Raw genomic sequence first — 7,394 nt, forward strand, 5'->3', positions numbered from 1 at the left:
TATAGTCTTTTTTGCTTTTTATTAAACTTTAACTTCTCTTACTGATAAAAATCAGTGCCAGGAGAATATACTGAATTGTGTGCAGGAGGAGGAAGCAAATGGGTATTTAGGAAGCAGATGCGATGCTTCTAGGTCAAATGGGGTGAAGGGGCCAGCTGGGAAGACCAGAGGCCAGAGGTGCTGAAGGGACGTTCTTTGGAATTCCAAGGCAATCGCACTTCGAGGGGAAGTGCAGCTTCCATTGAGCGAGCCTGTAGACTATGATGATGATTATTTTAATGGGCTGCAGAAAGAACTTCTAAATGATTTTAATTGTCAAGTGGGTAGACTGAGTAAAAGGCACACCTTCAGCAAAGAGCAGTGTGACCATTTGCTTTGAAGGACACAGAATCTTTATTTTCTCTAGACATTCTTAGCTTTAATTTTTCCCAAGTGTCTCTTTTTCAAGACACTTAGTTTTCTGGGTCTAAGTGGAAGTCAGAACAATGGAATAAGTCCTCTTGAGGACTGCATTTCATAGGCATATTTTAAAAATTGTTCACATACGAATCCTATTTTTTGCCTTAAATTATCTCAGTAAAAATATATTAATTTTGTATTCTTCAGTTCTTTCTTTCAGTTTTAAGAGGGAAAGTAGGTTCTCAGGAGATTTATCCAACAAGAAGTTTCCTAAATGTTGTCTCGTAGTGCCCTTCTTTCCTTTTTTGGTTAATTTTAATAGATAATAATTATTACGGTATGAAATCCTATGTGCCTGGCCCTATTCCAAGCAGTTTAAATAAATCAACTCATGTAGTCTTCACACCACCCAGTAAGATAACCATTATTACTATTATTCCCTTTTACAGATAAATTCTGTTTTATAAGAGGGCCTCTTTCAATTTGTATAGCTAGGTTAATGCTGCTCCCAGAGAACCAGATGATTCAGTCCCCTCTCTACCCTGGTCACAAACCCATGCTTCTTTTTTTGGTCCTTGCCTTTACCACACCCAGTTTCACCTGTTATTAGCAAAATTTTCTATTGCTGGTGCTCTTACTTTGCATGTCACTGTTACTTTTATTTATGTATTCTCAAGTTATTAAAAAAAAAAAGCAACAGTTCACCCATTTCTTGCACTCCCACATCTTGCAACCACCAATCTGTTTTCTATATCTATGAGCTTGGTTTTGTTTTCTTTTTTTGTTTACTTATGGTTTTTAGATTCCACATACAAGAGAGATCATATAGTATTTGTCTTTCTCTGACTTGTTTCACTTAGCATAATGACCTCGAGGTCCATCCATGTAACAACAAATAGCAAGATTTCATTCTTTTTTATGGCTGAATAATACTCTTTGTGTATTTATAAATTTCTTTATCTTTTCATCCATTGATGGACACTTAGGTTTTTTCCCTGTCTTAGCCATTGTAAATAATGCTGCAATGAACATGGAGGTGCATATATCTTTTCAAATTAGTGTTTTTGTTTTCTTTAGATAAATGCCCAGAAATGGAGATGCAGGATCATATGGTTATATTTTTAATTTTTTGAGGAACTTCTATACTGTTTTCCATAGTAGTTCACCAGTTTACATTTCTTTCCACCAGCAGTGCACAAGGGTTCCTTTTTTTTCCACTTCCTCACCAACATGTGCTATTTCTTGTCTTTTTGATAATAGCCATTCTAACAGGTGTGAGGTGATACTGTGATTTTGATTTCCATTTCCCTGATTGATGATGTCAAGCTTTTTTTTTTTTTTTTTCCCATACCTGTTGGCCATTTGTATGTCTTCTTTGGAAAAATGTCTGTTCAGATCTTCTGCCTGTTGTTTAATCAGATTTTTGTCTTTTTGTCTTTTTTTTTTTTTTTTTTTCTCTTTTTGCTATTGAGTTGTATGAGTTGCCACTGAGTTCTTTATATGTTTGGGATATTAGCCCCTTATCAGATATATGATTTTCAATTATTTTCTCCCATTCAGTAGGTTGCCTTTTCATTTTGTTGATGGTTTCCTTTGCTGTGCAGAAGCTTTTTAGTTTGATGTAGCCCCACTTGTTTACTTTTGTTTTCGTTGTTTTGGTTTTGGTATCAGATTTAAAAAATCATTGCCAAGATCTGTCATGGAGCTTACTGCCTCTGTTTTCTTCTGGAGTTTTATGATTTCAGGTCTTATGTTCAAGTCTTTAAGCGTTTTGAGTTAATTTTTGTGTATGGTGTAAGATAGTAGTCCAGTTTCATTCTTTTCTCTGTGGCTATCCAATTTCTTCAATACCATTTATTGAGGATACTGTCCTTTCCCCATTGTATATTCTTGGTTCCTCTGTCATAAATTGATTAAACCTATATGTGTGGGCTTATTTCTGGGCTCTCTGTTCCATTGATCTGGGTGTCTATTTTTATGTCAGTATCATACAGTTTTAACTACTATAGCTTTGTTAACAGGCTTTAAAATCAGGGAGTATTTGCCTCCAGCTTTGTTCTTCTTTCTCAGAATTGCTTGGCTATTCAGAATCGTTGGTTCCATGCAAATTTTAGAATTGTTTGTTCTATTTCTATGAAGCATACCATAGGACTTTTGATAGGGATTGCACTGAATCTGTACGTTGCTTTGGGTAGTGTAGTATGGACATTTTAACAATATTAATTCTTCCAATCTGTGAACATAGAAAATCTTTCCATTTGTTTGGTCTTCTTCTATTTCTTTCATTAATGTCTTGTAGTTTTCAATATATAGGCCTTTCACCTTGGTTAAATTTATTTCCAGGTATTTTATTTGTTTGGATGCAGTTGTAAATGGGGTTGTTTTGTTAATTTCTCTTTCTGATAATTTGTTATTAGTGGAAAGAAATGCAACAGATTTTTATGTATTGATTTTGTATCCTGAAACTTTACCAACTTTGTTTATTAGTCCTAAGAGCTTTTTGGTGGAGTCTTTAGGGTTTTTTGTGTATAATATTATGGCATCTGCAAATTGTGACAGTTTTACTTCTTTCCAATTTTGAGTGCTTTATATTTTTTTTCCTGCCTTATTGCTCTGGCTAGGATAAAAGTGGTGAGAGTGGGCATCCTTATCTTGTCCCTGATCTTAGAGAAAAAGCTTTCAGCTTTTCACTGTTGAATCTGATGTTAGCTGTGGCCTTGTCATATATGTCTTCTATTATGCTGAGGTATGTTCCCTCTATACCCACTTTTATGAGAGTTTTTTTTATCATATTAAGTTTTGTCAAATGCTTTTCCTGCATCTCTTGAGATGGTCCTATGATTGTTATCCTTCATTTTGTTAATGAAGTGTGTATTGCACTGACTTATCTGCATTTGTTGAACTATCCTCACATTCCTGCAATAAATCCCTCTTGATCATGATGTATGATCCTGTTAATGTATTGTTGAATTTGGTTTGCTCACATTTTGCTGAGGATTTTTACATCTCTGTTCATCGAGGATATTGGCCTGTAATTATTTTTGTGTTTGTGGCATCCTCATCTGGTCTTGGTGTCAGGGTAATGCTGGCCTTGTAAAATGTATTGACAAGTTTTGCTCTCTTCTACTTTGTGGAAGAGTTTGAGAAAAATTGGTACTAATTCTTTTTTGAATGTTTGGTAGAATTCACCAGTGAAGCTATCTGGTCCTGAACTTTTATTTGTTGGCAGGTTTTTTGATTACTGATTCAATCTGCTAGTAATCATTCTGTTCAGATTTCCTATTTAATGATGATTCAACCTTGGTACATTGTATGTTTCTAGGAATTTATCCATTTTTTCTAGTTTGTCCCATTTATTGGCATATAATTGTTCCTAGTAGTCCCTTATGATCCTTTGTATTTCTTTGTTATCAATTGTAATATCTCCTTTTAATTTTACAATTTTATTTATTTGAGTCTTCTCCCATGTTTTCTTGGTGAGCCTAGCTCAATTTTGTCAATTTTATCTTTTCAAACAACCTCTTAGTTTCATTGATCTATATTGTTAATATAGTCTCTATTTCATTTATTTCTGCTCTGTTATTTCCTTCCTTCTGCTAAATTTAGGCTTCATTTATTCTTTTTTCTAGATCCTTGAGGTGTAAAGTTAGGTTGTTCATTTGAGACTTATTTATGGAGGTAGGCATTTATCATGAACTTCTCTCTCCTAATTGCTTTTGGCTGCATCCTATAAATTTTGATATGTTACATTTCCATTTTCATTTGTCTCAAGGTATTTTTAATTTTTCTTTTGACTTCTTTGACCCATTTGTTCAACCATATGTTGTATAATCTCCATGTATCTGAATTTTTCAGTTTTCTTCATGTAATTAATTTATAGTTTCATACCATTGTGGTTAGAAAAGATGCTTGATATGGTTTCATTCCTCTTAAATGAATGAAGATTTGTTTTGCGGCCTCACATATAATCTATCTTGAAAAATATCCCATGTGCACTTGAGAAGAATGTGTATTCTGTTGCTTTTGGATGGAATATTCTGTATAATCTGTTAAGTCCATCTAGCCTAACATATCATTTAAGGCCAATATTTCCTTATTGCTTTTCTGTGTGGATGATCTATCCATTGAGGTAAGTGAGGTATTAATGTCCCCTACTGTTACATTGCTGTCTATTTCTCCCTTCAGGTCTGTTAATATTTGCTTTATATATTTAGGTGCTTCTATCTTGGGTGCACAGATATTTCCAAAGTTATAGCCTCTTGTTAGATTGACCCCTTTTTCGTTATGCAGTACCCTTCTTTGTCTCTTATAAGGTCTTTGTTTTAAGGTCTATTTTGTCTGATAGAAGTACGGCTACTCCAGCTTTCTTTTTGTTTCCATTTGCATGGAACATCTTTTCCCAGCCCTTCACTTTCAATCTGTGTGTGTCCATACATCTAAAATGTAGCTCTTGTTATGATGAGCACTGGGTGTTATATGTAAGCAATGACTCACTAAATTCTACTTCAGAAACCAATATTACACTATATGTTAACTAACTAGAATTTAAATAAGAATTTGAAAAAAGAAAGTATCTCTTGTAGGTAGCAGCATACAGACAGGTCTTGTTTTTTTACCCATTCTATGTCCTTTGATTGGAGAATTTAATCCATTTACATTTGAAGTAATTATTGATAGGTGTATGTTTATTGCCATTGTGTTCAGTATTTTCTGGCTGTTTTAGTAGTTCTCTGTTCCATTCTTCTCTTGCTCTCTTGCTTTGTGGTTTGATGACTCTCTTCAGTGGTAAGCTTTCTCTTAATATTATTTTCTCTTAATCGTTTGTGTTATTTACTTTATGTTTTTGCTTTGTGGTTACCGTGAGGCTTACATGTAACAACTGATATCTACAATGAGAATATATTTGAAAGCAACTGTGGCACACTCTAAAAAGTTCTGCAATTAGCTTGACTTAGTATTAATATGAGCTGTAGAAAATACTTTAGGGTACACTGCACATTAGAAATTCTCAGTGGATTTTCCTTTCCAACTTGGTCAAGAGGTTGGTGGGAAATTGGGTAAGTCACTCAGCTTCTTAAAACCTGTTTGCCAATTAAAAAAAAAAAATTTCTTCTAATTTACAGAAAATATTGATGCTTCTAAAAATGAAACCAAAATGAGCATTTGTTTTAGACCACAGTGCATACCTCTGCTTCTCTCTTCCTTTACCTGTTGGCAGACACCAGCGGGAGCAAGCCGGGACCTGTTTTGTTTTTTTGTTTTGTTTTGTTTTGTTTTTCTTAGAAACAGAGTCAGAGAAATGTTTCAGCACAATTTGCCCAAGCAATCTCAGTCCCTGGGCCAGCAAGCAGCAGCTGTATTTAGATTTAAGTAAGAAGTTCCCCACTGTCACCTTGTTTATCCTGTGGGTTCTGCAGCCACTGTTGTGTTGACCTGTGGGGATGAGAAGGTCAGATCAGGTGCTCTGATGTGTAGTTTTATATTGCTCAGTTATTAGTGAGCAAATTAGTATCATGTCCTAATAAAGTGGATGACTAGGCTTCTTGCATGAAAGTATACTATCTAGTTAAGAAATATTGAATACATTAAAATGACCTACACAAAGCCTATATGGGACCAATAAGGGGAGTGGGTAGGTCGGGGGAAGCCAGAGAGAGAGAGAGAGAGAGACAGCATGTGAAAAAGGGTAGGTAGAAACAGAGTTGCATTTGGGTTGCCAAAATGTGGATGGTTACAGTGTGTGGGCTAATACAGACATGCTCACTGAGCTCTTCTCCCAGCTAAATTGAAATTTCTCTACCTACTGGCCTTCAACTCCTGCCTCAGATGTCGTCAACAATTTCTCCAGCCTTTACTCAGAAAGCTCCCAGAAGCAATCTCTCCTTTTTCTGAATTTTCATACTGCTTTCTGCCTCCTCAAAGTCTACCCCGTATTAGGACTTTTAGATGTATGAAGTTTCCCCTTCAAGTCTGGGTCCTCTGAAAGTGAAGTTAAGGGGCGCCTGGGTGGCTCAGTCGTTAAGCGTCTGCCTTCGGCTCAGGTCATGATCCCAGGGTCCTGGGATCGAGCCCCACATTGGGCTGTCTGCTCAGCGGGAAGCCTGCTTCTCCCTCTCCCACTCCCCCTACTTGTGTTCCCTCTCTCGCTGTGTCTCTCTCTGTCAAATAAATAAATAAAATCTTTAAAAAAAAAGAAAGTGAAGTTAAGCTTTGTATCTCTACAGCACCCAGGACAATGCCTTGCACATAGCAGGTACAGAGGACTCTTAAGAAGCAAATGAACACAGCTAGGCCAGAGCCCATGCTCTGAAGACCTGAAGTGTATCCCAGGTTGAGGATGATAATCAGGGATGCACTGCTGTGGCTACAGCCTCTATTTTCCTTCAAATCCTCAACACTATAACATAGGGTATATGTAGGACCTCCTCACCCAACTTGACACCTTAATTATGAATTCCTCCTCACTCCTCCCCTAGGCCTTCCTTGCAACTGTCACCTTGCCGTGGGGATCTGAAATGACCTCCTCCTGGCGCCCAATTTTCAAGCCTCCCTTCCTTGAGTGGTAGTTGTAGGATAAAATGGAAAAAAGGACCTAACCAAATACCAGACAGCCCTCAATGCATTTTTCTCTCTTCCTCCAAGCAAAAGGGGTAAAAAAGCAATTCTTAGAAAAAGCTGGGAGCCCCATTCATAGGAAGGCGACTGGTGTCCTCTCAGATGAGGAAGTTCTGGCAGCAGTAGTCCTTCTGGTGCTCTGCAGAGCTATCACCAGGGCCCCTGAACCACTTTTTAGGTGCTGCAATGATTCTTTCTCATGACTGACAAGCTCCAAGAAGGTGTGGTCAGGTCATCCTGAAGACATCAGAGTCCCAGGAATGCTTAGGGCTCCTCACTGGAGGAGGTAACCTGTGAGCAGGCCCTGGGGCACAGCGGGGTGTGGTCACATTGACTCAGACTTCTCAGGTGACAGGTTTCAGGATCCTGCCCTTACCTGG

This window comes from Halichoerus grypus, chromosome 3 (assembly GCF_964656455.1).
Source record: "Halichoerus grypus chromosome 3, mHalGry1.hap1.1, whole genome shotgun sequence".
In the NCBI taxonomy this organism is placed as follows: Eukaryota; Metazoa; Chordata; class Mammalia; order Carnivora; family Phocidae; genus Halichoerus; species Halichoerus grypus.